Genomic DNA, 19,223 nt, shown 5'->3' on the forward strand with positions numbered 1-19,223 from the left:
GATTACAAGATAAATGAGCAGCACCTCTAAATTTACCTGTTAAATGACAATGATCTCGTACTTTTTTTCTTGTTTGATTATCAAAACCCTCACATTCACAAATATGACAAAGACTGGAATTTTGGTACGCTAATTCTTCTTCTTCGGTCAATTTCATAGGTTTTTTGTTCTTAGAATTATACTTTTTAGCTATGTATTTTGATATTTTATTGAGCTCTTCAAACAATTTTGCAGGAACATTAGGCAAATCGTCTTCATTTTCGGCTCGATAACATATCGGTTTATACATGCGATTCGTCACATTTGACACTAAATATAGAGTAAAACCATAAGGAATATGCTTCTGAATCTTGGTTGTAGTCGATCTTTGTGGATTGTTCTTGCATGTCGGAATTTTTTCTAATATGCTCTCAAAATCCATATAAATAACGTACGGATGGCTAAACTTCTTTTGATAATTAGTAAATGTTGTCGTTTGACCTGGAAATGGCATAATTGGTTTACAAACTTCATGTTGTTTGCAAATTTCTAAATGATCTGTTAAATCTCCAGATTTGTAGAAATGGCTTAAACATCTTCTACAAAGAAATTTTCTTTCCTTATGCTTGGATAACTGAGAACTCACGAGTTTATTTAAATCGGTTATCAAAACATAATGAGATTTGTCTTCTTGTTTAACATACAATAAATCAATTTCTAACTCGGCATCATATTTTTCAGAAATTTGTAACGGAACAATATTGAGTTTCTCATCATAACTGTAGATATTTATAGACATTTTTGGATATTTGTACTTGGAATTGTGACTTCGTTTTTCAAATAATTGTATATCTTTTAAGGACATTGGATACTCGAAACCTGAAAATATCTCGTCATTTACAAATTTTTCATATTGTTTTGCTCTGTCGACATGAGTCTCGGGTTTTTCAATAGCACATCGGATAGAATAAATAAAGCAATAATCATCTTTATTTTTGATATTTATACAAGCTTTTTTATCTTTGATTTTCTTTGGTAAATCGATATATGATCCTGCGTTCATTATTTCGTGTTTATTAAGGCTCAAAATCAGTTGTTTACAGCGTTTTAATGTCCATCCAGAACCTCGATTTGGATGATTAGATTGTTCACGATGCGTTAATTTATTAAATTGTTTAGTGATAAAATCGTTTACGTCAAAGACTTCATCGGATTTAATAGTAAAGTACATTGGGCAAGTTTGTGGTTCACCGTTTACTAAAGTTCGTTCATATTCACATTCCAAAGAGAGATATCCTTTCATATTTTTTAACATTCTCTTGAAATTTTTCTATTAAACTTTAATTTCTGGCCTCATAATTGATAGATATTTGTAAATTGACATGGAATTATCGTTTAAGTTTGTTAAAATGTATTGCTTGAAAAGACCGTGTATTGAGGATAACACTTCTACATCAATGATATTTTTAGGGTTTTCGTTAAGAGTTTTGTCAATTTCTTCGATCATTTTAGACTTAGTTTTATCGTTTGTTTCAATGGACAATTTTTCAGCGATTGATTGAATTTTTTTCATCTTTAAATAGATTTAGATCTTTTTTATCTTCCTTAAAGTTTTTCTTTAATTCTCGTAATTTTTCTATATTGTACATCTTTTCATGATCTACAATTTGATTTTCTTTAGCCCAATTCCTCAAATAATTTAGTTCTTTTTCATAAATATCTTTATTTTTCAGATGATTCTTTGAATTATAATGTCGGGTATAATGGTGTTCAAAAATGTCTTTTTTGCAGTATGGACATGATACCTTTTTCCTCTCCATTTAAATAGGGAAAATTTCTTAACTATGAATTTGAAAAAGTAATGATTTTTTACTTGAATTTGACAGAAATCAGCAAAATTTCTGGTGAAACAGTGATAGATTCTTCTATTTATTATAGAAAAATCTGTAAACTAAGACTTAAAATTATTGAAAAAATAGTATAGTTATAGGACAAAATAGTACTTTTATTACTATATTGGTTTGTATGAGGTAATTTAAATTCTTTATACTATTTTTTCAATAATTTTTTCTTTAACTTTTCCAAGATTTTTCATTAAGATTTTAATATATTTACTACAGAATTTTCGTTTATTCGTAGCAGATTTGACAACATTTCCAAATAATATTGTACATTAAAACAGCTCAAGAAAGTAGAAGCAAACGGCTATAGATTCGGTTTCATTCGTGATTTTTTCATTTTTGGTCAGTAGGGGATTCTGGGTCGCTTTTGGAACGGATTCAGTTAATTTTTCATTCGTGAGTTACTGTTTGATTTTACAGATTCGTTTATTGTCCTTTAAACAGTATTTTCCCTTGATTTTCTGTCTGTCCCAAAAGTGGTCTAGGAACCCCATATTCATATCTACTTATATATATATAAGTAGATATGAATATGCCGGTTCTGGACCACTTTAGGAGCCGACCGAAAAGCAATGTAAAATACTGTTCAATGTACCATAAACAAATCTGGGAAATTAAACAGTAAACCACGAATGAAAAATAACCGAATCTATAGCTGTTTGCTTCTGCTTTCTTGAGCTCTCTATCTGCTTTGTCAAATGTTGTCAAATCTGCTACGAATAAACGAAAAATCTTCGAAATCTTTATTCTACAAAGTTAATTGTAACACAGTCTTTATCTTTAATAGTCTTCTTTCCAGTAACAACCAAGTGTAATTTTTCATTTTGGTCAATTCTTTAATCTTTTTTTCATCCAAAACAGTCAAAAATCTGTTCGGCAAGTGTACTTCATAATCTTCCAACTCGGCAATTATTGTAAACCCGAATTTATCTTTAATTTTCTCCAAATTCACAATTTTGTATTTCTTATTTTCTTCTAATTCTATTAATTTCTTGTATTCTTTGAACTTTAAATCACCAACCTTATTCAACTCTTGTAACAGTGCCATTTACATAGAAAAAAAATTAATACTTCTACACTTTTAAGGTGAAAAATCAACACTATACTTCCAAAATACACAAAAAAACCGGGATTTTGACCCGAAACTGTGATTTTGTGGAGTCAAAATCACAGGTTTTTAGGGTCAAAACCCTGGTTTTTTAAGGTCCCTACACACTAGCATTAGAGTTTTTTGAAAAAATCCTGAAAATCTACCGAATTATCTCAAATTATTGCCAATTTTTAGCATAAAAGTTAATAATTTTTCTTAATTAAAAAGATTCTTTACTAAATAGTGAAATTTGGCAGAGTCAAATTTTTTCCTAATAAATGGCGGGTGAAAAAATAACATGTCCATTTTGTAAGAAAGAAATCCTAAAACATAACTACGATCGACATTACAACTCAAAGATTCATTTGAAGAACAAAGAAATTTACGATAATGAACTAAATTATTTAAGACAATGGGCTAAAGAGAATCAAATTGCCGATCACGAAAAGATGTATAATATAGAAAAGTTGAGGGAATTAAAGAAAAGCTTTAAGGAAGATAAAAAAGATCTCAATCTATTTAAAGATGAAAAAATTCAATCAATCGCTGAAAAATTGTCCATAGAAACAAAACGATAAAACTAAGTCTGAAATGATCGAAGAAATTGATAAAACTCTTAAAGTAAAATCCGAAAATATCATTGATGTAGAAGTTTTATCCTCAATACACGGTCTTTTCAAGCAATACATTTTAACAAACTTGAACGACAATTTCATGTCAATTTACAAATATCTTTCTATTTTGCGCCCAGAAATTAAAAGTTTAATCGAAAAAATTTCAAGAAACTGTGAAAAATAGTAAAGGATATCTCTCTTTAGAATGTGAATACGAACGAACTTTAGTGAACGGTGAAAGGCAAACATGTCCAATGTATTTTACTATAAAAGCGGATGAAATCTTCGATGTAAACGACTTTATTACTAAGCAATTTAATAAATTAACACATCGAGAACAGACAAATCATCCAAATAGAGGTTCTGGATGGACATTTAAAAGTTGTAAACAATTAGTTTTGAGCCTTAACAAACACGAAATGATGAATGCTGGATCATATATCGATTTACCACAAGAGATAAAGGTAAAGAAAGCTTGTGTAAATATCAAAAATAAAGATGATTTTTGCTTTATTTACTCTATCCGATGCGCTATTGAAAAACCCAAGACACATGTTGACAGAGCAAAGCAATATGAAAAATTTGTAAATGACGAGATATTTTCTGGATTTCACTATCCAATGTCCTTAAAAGATATACAATTATTCGAGAAACGAAGCTACAATTCCAAGTACAAAATATCCAAAAATGTCTATCAATGTCTACAGTTTTGATGAAAATATTAAGGTTGTTTCCGTTACAAATTTCTGAAAAATATGATGCTGAATTAAACATTGATTTATTGTATTTTAAACAAGAAGATAAATCCCATTATGTTTTGATAACAGATTTAAGTAGATTCTCAATTCTTCGAGTTCTCAATTATCAAAAAATGCTCACAAGACGTTCTTGTGTCGAAGATGTTTAAGCCATTTCTACAAATCTGGAGATTTAACAGATCATTTAGAAATTTGCAAGCAACACGAAGTTTGTAAGCCAATTATGCCCTTTCCAGGTCAAACGACAAAATTTACTAATTATCAAAAGAAGTTTAGCCATCCGTACGTTATTTATATGGATTTTGAAAGCATATTAGAAAAAATTCCGACATGCAAGAACATTCCAGAAAGATCAACTACAACCAAGATTCAGAAGCATATTCCTTATGGTTTTACTCTATATTTAGTGTCTAATGTGACCAATCGCATGTATAAACCGATATGTTATCGAGCAAAAAATGAAGAAGATTTGAAAAACGTCCCGACAAAATTGTTTGAAGAACTCAGTAAATTATCGAAATACATAGCGAAAAAGTATAATTCTAAGAACATGAAACCCATGAAATTGACAGAAGAAGAAGAAATTTCATATCAAAATTCAAACGTTTGTCATATCTTTGAATGGTCTGCTTATGATGTTGGGTCAGTTCAGTATGGTTTTACTCCTGATAGTTGGAAAGATAAGAGTTATAATAAAGTGAGAGATCATTGTCATTTAACCGGCAAATTCGAGGCGCAGCTCATGCATGTTGCAATCTGGATTTGAAATTTCCACAAAACATTCCAGTTTTCTGTCACAATATGAGTAACTATGACACACATTTGTACATAAAAGAATTAGCTAAGAAATATGGAAACGTTGATTTGATCGCAAACTCAGAAGAAAAATATATAAATTACTCTGTAAATTCTGGATACGGGTATGAGTTTGATGGTGACAAACCTAGAAAGTTTCATAAAATTCTCTTTCGTAGACACATTTAGATTCATTGCCTCGTCTATTGAAAAATTAGCGAAAAATTTAAAGAAAGAAGACTTCAAACATACAAATCATTTTATACAGGATGGAAGAATATTGAATGAAATTATAGAAAGGCGGCCAAATGATGAAGACGAGATTTTTAAAATATTGTCAGGAAAAGGAATATTTCCCTATGAATTTATCGATAGTATTGAAAAACTTGATTACACAGAAGTGCTGAAAATTAAAGATTTCTATACACTCTTGACAGATGAGAGCATATCCGAGAAAGATTTTCAACACTACTTAAATGTATGGAACAAATTAAAAGAGAAAAATCTAGGAAATTACTCTGATCTCTATAACATCCAAGATGTTTTATTGCTTGCCGATATATTCGAAAAATTTCAGAAACATTTGCCTAAATTTGCTATAAACTCGATCCGGCACACTATCTAACAGCTCCCAGTCTCGCATGGGACGCAATGTTAAAATTAACGAAAATTGAGCTTCAGCTAATTAACGATTATAATATGTATTTGATGATTGAAAAAGGTATTCGCGGAGGCATTTCTCAATGTATTAAACAATATGTGAAAGCAAATAACAAATATTTGAAAGATTTTGATAAGACAAAGCCCGAAAACTATTTGTTATACGTCGATGCTAATAACCTTTATGGGTATGGCCTAATGCAAAAACTGCCGTTTAGTGATATCAAGTGGATGGATCCAAAAACTTACACAACTGCAGAATGGAAAGAAACAATTTTGGAACTCACCGGCGACGAAGATTATGGCTATATTCTTGAAGTCGATCTTGGATATCCAACAAATTTACACGAACATCACAAGGATTTGCCTCTTGCTCCTGAACATTATAAAAATAAGTTGTGCACCACTCTATTAGATAAAACTGAATACGTTGTTCATTCGAGAAATTTGAAATTCTATCTGGAAACAAGGAATGGTGTTAAAACATGTGAATAGAGTTATCGCATTCGATCAGAAGCCTTTTATGAAAGATTACATTGATTTTAACACAAACATGAGAACCAAAGCTACAAGCGACTTCGAAAAGGACTTTTATAAGCTGATGAACAACTCAGTTTTTTGGAAAATCTATGGAAAATGTGAGAAACAGATGTGATATTAGACTAGGAAATGAAGAATTTTCAATGAAACAAGCTAAGAAAACAAATTTCAAATGCTTTAGTATCTTTGACGACAACTGTATAGCGAGTCACATGTACAAACAGAAAGTAAAATTTAACAAGCCAATCTACATAGGATTTTCAGTTCTCGACCTCTCAAAATTGCTAATGTACGAGTTTTATTACAACAAATTAAAGAACTATGATCCAGATTTGAATCTGTGTTACATGGATACAGACAGTTATTTTCTAGAATTAAAACGTGATCCTTACAAAATTATTAAAGAAAATTTGAATGACTTTGATACGAGCGATTCTCCAAAAGATCATGAATGTTTCGGTACTAAAAATAAGAAAGTCATAGGAAAATTCAAAGACGAACTAAATAGCGAAGTTTTAGAAGAATTTTGTGGTTTGAGGTCGAAAATGTACTCGTACAAATATCTAGACAAAAATCCAGTGAGGTGTAAAGGAATTAAGAGAAGCGTTGCAAATAAAACAATAAATATCGAAAACTTGAAGAGATGTTTGTTCGAAGATAAAGAAGAATTTAGGGAGATGACTGTAATAAAAAGCTATAAACATGAATTGTATACCATCACCATAAACAAACTGGCACTGAACGCTAAAGATGATAAGAGAATTGTCCTAGAAAATAAGATTGATACAGTACCGAATGACTATGAAGCAAAATCTAATATATTAGATGAGTTAAATAAACTTGGAAACTTTGACATGTAAATGGAAGATGATTTGATTCACTGCCACAAATGCAAGAAAAAAACGAAAAGTATAGATTCAAAAATCGTTCAAACTCAAAACGGGTTGTATAGAATTGCTGCAAAATGTTCCAAATGTAAGATAAATAAGAGTAAATTTATAAAGAATCCAAATGAAAAACAAGTAAAGAAAGAATTGAAGAATAAAGATGAGATAGAGATTGAAGCTAGAGAAATTCATGCACCAGTACGAAAAAAGTTTAAAAAGAGAAAAATTATAACTTTAGGAATTGACGATTTATGGGCAGCAGATTTAGTTATAATGTCTAATTATTCGGATCAAAATGATGGATTTAAGTATATGTTAAATGTTATTGATACTTTCTCAAAATATGCTTGGTCAAGAGCTATCAAAAGAAAAAACGGCAAGGATGTTTCAAAAGCTTTCGAAGATATAGTAAAAGACGCGATAAAAATCAGGCATTAACCTCCAAATTTACTTCATACAGATAAGGGTTTAGAGTTCAAAAATAAAGAATTTAACGAAGTTTTGAGGAAATACAACATTAAGATTTATCATACTGAAAACGAAGAGAAATCCAGTATCGTAGAGAGATATAACAGAACTCAAAATGAGAGAATGAAAGTAATTTTTGAGATTAATAAAAACTTTAAATGGATTGATATTCTTCAAAAAATCGTAAACAATTATAACGATACAGTTCACAGCACAATCAAAATGAAGCCCAAAGACGTAGATAAGGATGCAGAAAAGGAGTTATTAGAGACCGTTTTCAAGTATGTTCCACCTGAAATTCACACGAAAACTAAATTTAAAGTCGATGATCATGTAAGAATTTTTAGTAAAAAACAAACATTTTCGAACAAATATAAGAACAATTGGTCAAGAGAAATTTTTGTGATTTATCAAGTTAATAACACAGATCCTGTAACTTATAGTATAAAAGATTTAAATAATGAAGAAATAACCGGAAAATTTTATGAATATGAATTGAGAAAGTCAAAGCTTTAATTTTTTCTATATAAATGGAGTCTCAAAAGAAATGTCCTATGTGTCAAGAAATAAAAAATATAGAGGATTTTTTTCAAGATAAGAATAGAAAAGACAGATTATACTGTTATTGTAAGGCTTGTGAAAAAATATATAAAAAAGAATTGTACGATAAAATGGAAAAAATTAACTTTAGAAGAGAAAAAATGTTACATTTGTAAAGAAAATAAGAATATTTTCAGAATTTCACAACTGGCATTATAGTAAAGATAAAAAACAGGCTTTTTGTAAGGATTGTGCTAGAAGAATTCACCGAGAAAGTCAGAAGAAAGAGACTCATTGTGAATGTGGGAGAATTCTTCAATGGCTGCCTAGTTACGCTAAACATTTACAAACAAAATATCATAATTCGAGAGTTTAATAAAATTTAGTAACATTTTCATCGTGTAATTTAGATATTTTATAAATCAGTCGAGATTCTGTCATATTTGTAGTAAAATGATTTCCGTTGTATAAAATATTCAAAGATTTCTTTCATTTGATTATAAAGATTTATACTATTTGGATCAATTTTGTCGTAATAAAATTTCCATTTCTGGGTAATCAATTTCAAGTTCTTTCAATCTTTTCGGTATTTCTCTCTTTTGAGCTCTGATAACGTAATAAGGCCATTCCCACATGCGATTCTTCTTAATTAACACAAAAACGTGGTGTTTTTTCTTATCAAAATCTTTACAAACAAGATCTGGTTTCATTAAGTCAATTTTTACACTTTGTTTTGCAATTATTTCCGTTTTGATTTCATCTTTAATTTGCAAGTGTTTAACTTTGTCCTCTAAATATTTAATCTTGTTTTCAAGTTTGTACTCGCCATATTTTCTAATACTCGGTAAAACTTCTTCTAAAAAACCCCAGTCTTGAAATAATTCTGCTATCTTCGTTTTTGATTTCAGTATTAAAGAATATATGCCTGGTTCATTGATGAAAATAGTGTCTGGATGTAATTTTTGTAAGAGTCGCGATTCGATACCCTTGTCAGAATCTATGTTTTCAAAGCTTTTTTTGTATTTTTCTTTAACATGATCTATGATAGCTTGTCTCGTATTTTTAAATTCCAATATTTCTGCAACATCTTTCGCTTTAAACCAAATTTCATTATTTTCGTCTACAATCGTTAAGATATTTGTGTTATTGAATTTGAGTTGATTATTGAGTAGGCCTACAAGTGACTCCATTTAGATAGAAAAATTTTTAACTAGTAATTTTTATTTCAGTATAAAGTCCAGATTCATTGATAAAAACAGTGTCAGGATGAAGATTGTTAAGGGGTCTATGGGATAGACTCCTGTAATTTATACATACAAAAGTTGTTTTTATCATCATTATCGACATTATTTATGATAGCTTGCCTCGTGTTTTCATATTCTAAAATTTCTGCAACATCTTTTGCTTTGAACCAGATTACATTGTTTTCGTCTACAATCGTTACAATGTCTTTGTTATTGAATGTAGGTCTACAACTGACTCCATTTAACTAGTAATTTTTATTTTGAGTGTAAAGTCCAGATTCATTGATAAAAACGGTGTTTTTTTGAAAGTTTGAAGGTAAGCTATTCAATAGCTCCCCTTGATTCATCATTCTTTCGACAATCTTAAATATATTGTTGTTTTACTCTCATTATTTAATAAATTTCCCTCAGAGTCTTGAACAGTTAAGACGATTTTTTGAATTCTTTTAATATTTTTTTCTAATTGGAATATAGTCTATTTCATTCGGTTTTTCACTAATTTTTGATCCATAAGCAACATTTGGAAAGAAAGTGTACAAAATTTCCGATTCTTTGTGAAGATGTTCGGTATGATTTTCAAATCTAGGTTCAACGAGATTACAGTGAACTTCAATTACATCGAACGGTCTAAATTTTGGCGTTCCTTCATATAACTGATTTGGCTCAAAATATTGCTTGATTAAACCCTAATAAATCTAATATAATTCCCGAAAGAATAATTCTTACTGGTGATTTTATTTGAATTTTGTTAAAGACCGTTTGCATTCGGAGGTCATTTTCGTCAAACGTAAGAGATTTATCTGATTTTTTTAATGTTTTTAGGTAATTTTTAAAGGAATTTTTTATTTGGTCGAAAGTGTAATATCCTTTATTGAAGCCATAATATTTGGTAATGTTCTTCTCACTGAATCCTATACAGTATGGAGAATCTTCGCTAATATTTGTTACAAAATTGTCAGAATAAAAACCGCTTAAACCGATAAAATAATTTGATTCTTCCTCTAAATGAATAGGATGTTCCAAGTTTAAAACTAATTTAGAGCTTTCTGAAGTCAACTTGAACAGCTTCATTTTAGTTATTTAAATGGAGAAATTTTTAAAGCAAAAAGATCAGATAAAACTTCAAACGTTTGAAGAAAATAAGAAAGATCAACCAATCAGATTGTTAATTGTTGGTTCAAGTGGATGTGGAAAAACAACTTTATTATTGAATTTAATCTACAATAGGTTGATTCCTTATTCCAATTTGTATGTTTTTAGTAAATCTTTAGAACAAGACGCTTATAAAAAATTGCAAGAAAGATTTGAAAATATTGAGAAAAACTTAAGCAAAAAGGTATCACATTTTTATAATGCTTCTGAGGACATAGTTCCATTAAGCGAATGTAAACCAAATTCTTTAATCGTTTTTGATGACTGTATTTTAGAAAATCAAGACGTTATTAAGGAATATTTCGTAATGTCTCGTCACAAAAACATATCTTGTATCTATCTTTCTCAATGCTTTTCAAAGGTTGATAAACAAGTTATAAGAAATAATTTGAATATGTTGTGTGTTTTTAAGCAAGACGATCACTATTCGAGAAAGATTTACAACAATTATGTGGGATCTGATATGAGTTTTAACCACTTTAATGAATTGTGTGATAAAATTTGGAAAGAAGACTATGGATTTTTAACTATTAATCTAACTTTGAAGCCTAAAAATGGAAAATATTTGAATAAATTTTCTAACATAAATGCTGCTCAGTGGTCTGACAAATCTACTTGATAAAATATTTGTTACAATTATTTTTAAATTATCTTTACTTTTTATTTACATTATGAAAATAACAGAAAAACGGTAAATCTGTTCACGTTCCACGTTCACGTTCATGTTTCACGTTCATGTTTCACGTTCATGTTTCACGTTCGTGTTTACGTTTCACGTTCATGTTTTACGTTCGTGTTTACGTTTCACGTTCCACGTTCGTGTTTCACGTTCGTGTTTCACGTTCATGTTTTACGTTTCGTGTTCACGTTTTTACGTTCCACGTTCACGTTATACGTTCCACGTTCACGTTTCAAAATTTTTCTAATTAAATGGTGAACGTAACTTCTGAAGAAGCGAAAAAAACTTGATCAAATCGAAAAGAAATTAATCAAAGAATTTAAAGAACAGATTCGAATTGATGAAAAAGAACAAGAATTTATTCAAAAAATTAATCAACCTGTAACTTCTGCAATTAAAAATGTTGAAGGTAAAATTGAAAACGTTTTAAGCGATAATCACAATTTGATGAATTTGGTTCCAGTTGTACGACAATTTGCCGATATTTCAATTCCAGAATCTGAAGAGTTTGAATTGCCAAAATTACCATCTTCAACACCATTTAGACCTCGAATCATTGAAGACTCTACCATAGTTGAACCAATAAGTCCTGGAATAACGGATATAATAATTGGTGAAATTGGTAAAAAATTCCTTCCTAGAGTAAAAGATGATAAATTTGGTTTGTATTGGGATAAAAAAAAAGAAAAGTTTTATGATTGGAAATTTACCCGTTAATTTTGAGCATAATGATATCATTATTAATGAGAAAACATATGAAGGAACTCAAGGTTTATGGAGATTATTAACAGACTATGACGCTCCAAAAGATAATTTATATTCTGAAGAAGATTTGAAAAAGTATACAGAAATTTTATGGGAATCTGACTCAATTTACAAAAATAATGATCCATCTACTAAGAAGCCTAAGTCAAGTAGAGGTAAAAAATATATTAACTTAATTAAACCAATTTGGGAAAAAAGAATCGAAGGATCAGGTGTGAGAAAATACAGTGATAATAAGATTGAATACAGATATATCGACGATTTGACAAAACTCGATGGAATTATTAATTATATTTATGCTCAAGAGAAGGCTGGAAATAACAATTTTTTGAATGAAAGAAAGCGATTAAGGATTTTATTTCGAACAAACTTGATGAAATGATTGAAAAACCTGATGGAATTAAATATTTAAAACGAGTTTTGCCGGCAATAAGTTCATCTATGATTGAAGGTAGCGGACTTTTGAATGATTTTATCAACAATTTACCTTTTGAATTACACGTACCAACTTATCAGTATCTGGGGCCTGGCACAAAACTCGAAAAAAGACTAAAAAGAGGAGATCCTGGTATAAATAAATTAGATCAAGCTGCTATGGAACACGATATTTTTTATGCAAAACATAGAGACACAAATTCCAGACATATAGCAGATAAAGTTTTGCAAGATAAAGCAATGGATAGATTTTTATCAAAAGATGCTAGTTTAGGTGAAAGATTTGTTGCGCTTCCAACAGCTGGAGCAATGTTTTTGAAGAGAAAACTAGGAATGGAATCGAAGAGAACTTGAAATTTTAACTATATAAATGGAGGTGAACGTAAACTTCAGCAAAAATCAGAAAGAAAAAATAAAATCCGCTTTTAAGAAGAAAATACCCGTTAGTATTCAATTTAAAATAGATCAACTAAAAAATGGCGAAGATAAGATATTTTTAACAAATAGACAATACAATAAACTCGAAAAACATAAGAAAAACAATAAAGGAACCAGAATAGAATTTTCTTATAATCAGTTGAAAAAACTTAAAAATGGTGGACTTTTGAAAGATTTATTAGATTTTGGAGAAAATATTCCAGTTGTTAAAAATGTTGTTCCTTATGTTCGTAAAGCTGCTCCAATCGTTAAAAAGGATGTGATTCCTATTGTTCGAAACATTTTAAATTGGTTAGATAAAGAGTTGGAAGATGTTACAGGATCTGGATTAGATGAAAAGACTTTGAATTACGTGAAATCAAACATTAAAAAAAATTTGAAATCAAACCTTTAACATTCGGGGAATTGGAAGAAATCTGCAAAAATATTAAACATTTTAGAGGAATCTTCATGAGAGATACATTACCTGAAAAAGTTAAGAAATTTGAATGTGGAATTGTGAATTTAGACTCGATTATGGGAAGTGGAACGCATTGGATTTGTTATTATAAAAATGATAAGAATGCATGTTATTTTGATTCGTATGGAAGAATTGAGGACAAACAACCTATAGAATTGATTAAATATTTGAAAAAATCAAGCGTCTACTACAATGATTCTCAGATTCAAGACTATAAAGATCCCCCAATTTGTGGTCATTTATGTGTTTTTGTGTTGAATGAACTGAGTGATGGTAAAGATTTTAAAGAAGTTGTTAACAAATTATTACTTAATAAATATGGATTCACAAAATATTTTTGACGTATTTGGAACACAAATTATTCAAAATGTAGATAATAGTTTGAATTTTGATAGTTTGAGAAATGAGTTTGATAACAAGTTAGAAAATTTATTACAAAACCTTCCAGATTCAGATATGTTTGCTGTCGAGATTGAAGATTTTAAAGCAGAATATGATAACAAACTTGCAAATTTCATGAGTTCAAATGAAGTTGCTGATAAAATAAAAACATTGGAAAAAGAAGTCGATGATGGTGTAAAAAAAATTATTTACCAATTTAATGTCTCATATTGAAAAAGCTGATAAAATTACTGAAGCGATCAAAGTTGAAAAGAATTATGTTAGTTTGGCTAATAAAAAAAGAATTGTCGGTGTTCGACCTGGTATTGACAAACATGATGTTGTTGTTAAAGAACAAATTTTAAAACCTCTAAAATTATCAGAAAACATCGATATTGTTGATTTACATGATCCGAATGTTAAAAATGCCTTAGATTTTAAAGGAAAAAGAATTAGCAGTGTTAGTAAAGGAATTAATCCATTTGATGTTGTTGTAATGATTCAATTAGAAGATCCTATTAAAATGTTTAATGAACTAAAACAAAATTATGAGAATCATAAACAGCATGTTAAAGATTTTACAACAGAAGTCTATGAAAAAACCTGATGAAAGAAGTAAAAGATCAGTAGACGATGTTGGTGAAATTAATGAAAAACTTACTAGATTTAAAGAGTCTTTTGATAAGTTTAGTTTAGATGCTACGAAAACTTTTGAGAATATTGGTCATAAATTTGTTGAATACAATGATTCTTATGCTGTCAAATTTCAAAAATTAGAAGAAAAAATTAATAAGTTCGAGGAAGATCTTACTGAAATAGGTATTCTCGCAGGGTTTTATGCATGATAAAAATTTCCTTATATAAATGGCGCTCATATACTGTGTGAGATGTAAAGAAAAAAACTGCAACAAGTGATATAAAATACTGTGCAAATATCAATGGAGTTAAAAGAGTTTCTGGAAAATGTGCTGAATGTAACGCTAAAAAGAACCAATTTATAAAAACTTGAAATTTTTTCTTAATAAATAGAGATGGCGGGACATTACAGTGCTTTCGATCTTTTTATAATGCAACACGAAAGAGATTTGAAAAAAGAACATTGGGATGATATTTCTCAAAAATATGAATTATCCGAAGATATGATGAGATTATACGTAAACAAATTGAATTGGTATAACATTGCTAAATATCAAAATCTGTCCCCAGAGTTCATTCAAGAAAAATATACATTATCAATTAAAAGATCATATGTCTGTTCTTTGTCTCTATCAACACTTGAGTATAAAATTTTTGGATGAAAATAAAGATACAGTTGATTGGAACAATATTATAGATAGCGGTTACTATCCTGTGCAGATTTTATTGAAATATGTGGCCGAAATTGCAAAATTTTAAGGAAGATAATCCTGAATATGACGAAGTAGATCATTAAAAATGACTAAAATTTATATCTTTTCTTATAAAAACGTACATTAGATCGATGAAAAATGATATCTTTCTTATACATGATGTTTAAAATTTCTAAATTTTCTCTTATTAAATGGCGGACTACAGAAAATATGCTAGTGATATTGAAAGGGCGGAGTTTAAAAATTTCTATCCAAGTAGTAAACAACATTTGAATGAACCGAATAAAAGAACTGAGTTTAATATTGATTTTGGAGATAACTTTTGCTCGTCTAACTTCCAGTTTTATATTTCTGGAACTTTAACAAAACAAGATGGTCAAGCATATCTTGGAACTGATAATGTTAGATTAATCGATAATTTTATACCGTTTTTATTTTCTAAGATTGAAGTAAGAAAACACAATAAATTGATAGAAGAAGTCGAAAAACTGTGGTCAGTTAAGCACTATTAAAGGAACTATTTCGTATTCAAAAAGTGATGTTATTTCTCAAACTTCTAATGGCTTTGAATCAGATTTTAAATTTGGTGTTTTTGAAGCAGCTGGAAATTTATCTCATTTTTGGATTAGGATTTTTTGAAAATGTTACTATTCCGATCTATAAAGGAGGATTTTATCTAAGTTTTATAAGAGCAGAAGACGATGATGTGATTCTGAAGACTGCAACTGGAAATGTTATGCCTGTTGATGGAAAAATAACAATTACAGATTTTTTTATTAGAGTTCCAATGATTGATTATAAAACCACGAGTAAAATTAGGTTGATTGATGAAATTACAAAAAGTCAAAACATTATGTTTAATTTTCTAGATTGGCAATGTATTGAACAAAAAGGTATTTCCGGAACAACTTATTCGTTCGATATTACAAATATTTATAGAAATATCTTCAATCCCAAGTTCGTTATTATAGGTTTTCAAACAGATAGACAGAATAATCAAGAAAAAAATCCTTCAAAGTTTGATAGTTTGGATGTAAAAAATATCAGAGTAAAATTGAACGGTTCTTATTATCCAGATGAATTACAAAATTTAAACATTTCAGGAGGTCTTTTCAGAATCATGTATCAGATGTATCAAGATTTTAAGAAAGTTTACTGTAATAATAAGGAAATTGTATTACAATCCTAAAGAATTTTTAGCGAATAGACCTATTTATGTCATTGATACAACAAAGAGTTTGACAAATATTTCTGGTTCAAAGAACGATATAACTATCAATATGGATTTTCAAAAAGCTGTTACAAACGCGATTTGTTATGTGGTTGTGGTTTCTGAGAAATTTTTATCATATGACGTGATTAAGAACGATATTAGAGAAATTCAGTAGTTAATGATGTTCATATTATTTTCTTTCATTCCTTCTAATACTTCAAAAATATACTCTTTCGCCACTGAAAAATCCCGATTTCTTCCGTAATAAACTTTATAATCATACACATAATATCCTAAATAGTTGTACAATAGAATGAAATTATTTCTATTTATCTCTGTTGTAGTAATGTAAACACAAACGTTTGTGCTAAAAAATTTGTTTTCTCGGCAGAGTTAGTTCCATACCTTCCATTTATTCTTTTTTGTAAAAAATGGAAGAGTATAATGCCAACTGTTACAAGTGTTATAATAGAGGAGAAATTGTTGATAAAAGATTAGTTTGTAGAGATTGTAATTTAATTTTGTATGAAAGACCTAAACCTAAGAAATTTCGAAATAAACTAACACATTTGAATAATCTGCTTACAAAATTGCAATATGGAGGTAAAAAACAAACACAATTTGTTACAGAATTTAGAAAACAGAATAAAAATTTTTACTTATCTCTTGGAACCGTTGAAAAAATTATTTTCCTTTTCAAAGAATACATTAGGTTTGTAGGTTTAAATACACGCGTTTATTATGAGAAGATTTTACCTATAATCTTTCACTATTTGGACATTGAATTTGACTACGATTTTAAACCTGAAATCTTTGATGATTTTATAGTACATTTGGAGAAAGTAAATGAAGAACCTCGTGAAAAGAATGCGGTTTTACTCACATTCTCCCCGACTTTCTCGAGTGATTGTTAGCAAATTTCATTTTTTCCGTTTATAGATTTTTCATTAAGATTTCTGGATTTTTTCATTAAAACAGCTTATAAATGTAGAAGCAAACATTGAACAGTAAAACAGCTATAGATTCGGTTATTTTACATTCGTGGTTTACTGTTTAATTTCCCAGATTTGTTTATGGTACATTGAACAGTATTTTACATTGCTTTTCGGTCGGCTCCTAAAGTGGTCCAGAAACCGGCATATTCATATCTACTTATATATATATATATATATATATATATATATATATATATATATATATATATATATATATATATATATATATATATATATATATATATATGGTAACTTAGAAACCACAAACTATTGATTATTATTTGAACAGTTCTTTTATTACTAAAACATATTTTCACACAAAAAATCAAAAATTCTGTAACGTAAGTATAAAATTGTCAAAAGTGTTTTTAGTAAAAAGTACTCGTTTTTATAGAACACAAAAAGTTGGCAAAGGAAAAGTAAAAACTATGTACTTACATGACAAAGCAGGAGACACATAGTAAATGGCGAAAAGGAAAAAAAATATGTAATTTTTACGTTACACATAACTTAAACTTGAAAATTATGAAAACTATTAAAATCTTGTTTCACAGAAATACAACAATATATTGGAGACTGAGAGTCAATGACAAGTGAGTGATCGATCGAAGACGAAATGAGGCCAAGCACAACAGAGATGCTGGAACAAGGTAAATATAATTTGCCGCTTCAAGGTCACCAGAGAGGAAAACTATAACGATAATTCCACATTAGTAGAGAAGTGTGATAAATTATGAAAACACAAGTCGTTTCACCACAAACTTCTACGGTGATACAACAAAATAAGCAATACCCACGTGTTAGTGCTGACATGTGGCACAAATTATTTCTATTGACATAGCAGAGTTATGTTTCAAATTTTCAGAACCATCAGAAAGCTCTACTTTACTCTAGAGTGACATTGAACCATCTAGTTTTCAGGATTGAACAGTATAGACTAACTTCTTTACTTACACATTTGGAACACTACTGTTTTTGTACAAGTTATTACATTAAAATATACATCAATGATAATTATATTTTAATATAGGGTTTATATATCGATAATAGGCTCACATGGGGCGGCCACGTGGAACATGTCTGCAAAAGGCTTCGAACCATGGGATTTGCTCTCAGCCGTCTCTCCAAGGTCTGTAGCCAAGAGGTTCTACGAACAGTATATTTTTCTCACGTTCAATCGATTTTGAGGTACGGGTTAATGTTCTGGGGTCCATCCAGTGTAGTAAATTTTAATAGAGTATTTGTCCTCCAGAAATGGTGTTTGCGAATCATCTCAGGACGTAGGAGATTCGAAACTTGTAAACCTCTTTTCGGTGAATTAAAAATACTTACTCTGGCGGGTCTGGTGGGGTACGAGCTATGCTCTTTTGTTAAGGGCAATCCAAAGCTTTTTGTAAGCAATGGACACTACCATCAGTATCCGACCAGATCAAGAGGGCTGATATCTGTGGCTGCACACAGTACTAGCGCATTTGAGAGGGGTCCATACCACTTGGGTGCAAAAGCTTTCAATGCATTGCCATTAAATATTAAAAATGAGCAAAATCTACGTTTATTTAAAAAAAAACTAAAGACACACTTTCTTGATAAAATGTTTTTACTGTGTAAGAGATTTGTTTAAGTTAGATATAGTTTTAGTATTTTGACGTGTAATGTAAAAATGTATTTTGCATTTACGAATAAAGATCTTGAATCTTGAATCTTGAATCTTGAATTAATTAAAATAATATAAACATTCTTAAAATATGCGTTTTTATTAATTTAACTAATAATAAAATGGAACTAACAGTCTATACCATCAATTATAAATAAAAATGTACAAGAGGCAAGCGGCCTTCTGACATCAGCCATTTGATCGTCAAGTGCCTCCTAAAGGGTAT

The 19,223-nt window shown here is 29.4% G+C and overlaps 1 protein-coding gene across 1 annotated transcript in view; it reads right to left on the minus strand.

The window, feature by feature from the left end:
* The window catches only part of LOC124372702 (U-scoloptoxin(16)-Er13a-like), a 34,170-nt gene extending 16,228 nt beyond the window's left edge, over positions 1-17,942 (minus strand). The window contains exon 1 of the mRNA XM_046831114.1: positions 17,782-17,942. The gene's annotated coding sequence lies outside the window, so the exon portion shown is untranslated. The remainder of the gene's footprint in view (positions 1-17,781) is intronic.
* Positions 17,943-19,223: the final 1,281 nt, after the last annotated feature.

The sequence above is a fragment of the Homalodisca vitripennis genome, unplaced genomic scaffold (assembly GCF_021130785.1).
Source record: "Homalodisca vitripennis isolate AUS2020 unplaced genomic scaffold, UT_GWSS_2.1 ScUCBcl_3848;HRSCAF=9625, whole genome shotgun sequence".
In the NCBI taxonomy this organism is placed as follows: Eukaryota; Metazoa; Arthropoda; class Insecta; order Hemiptera; family Cicadellidae; genus Homalodisca; species Homalodisca vitripennis.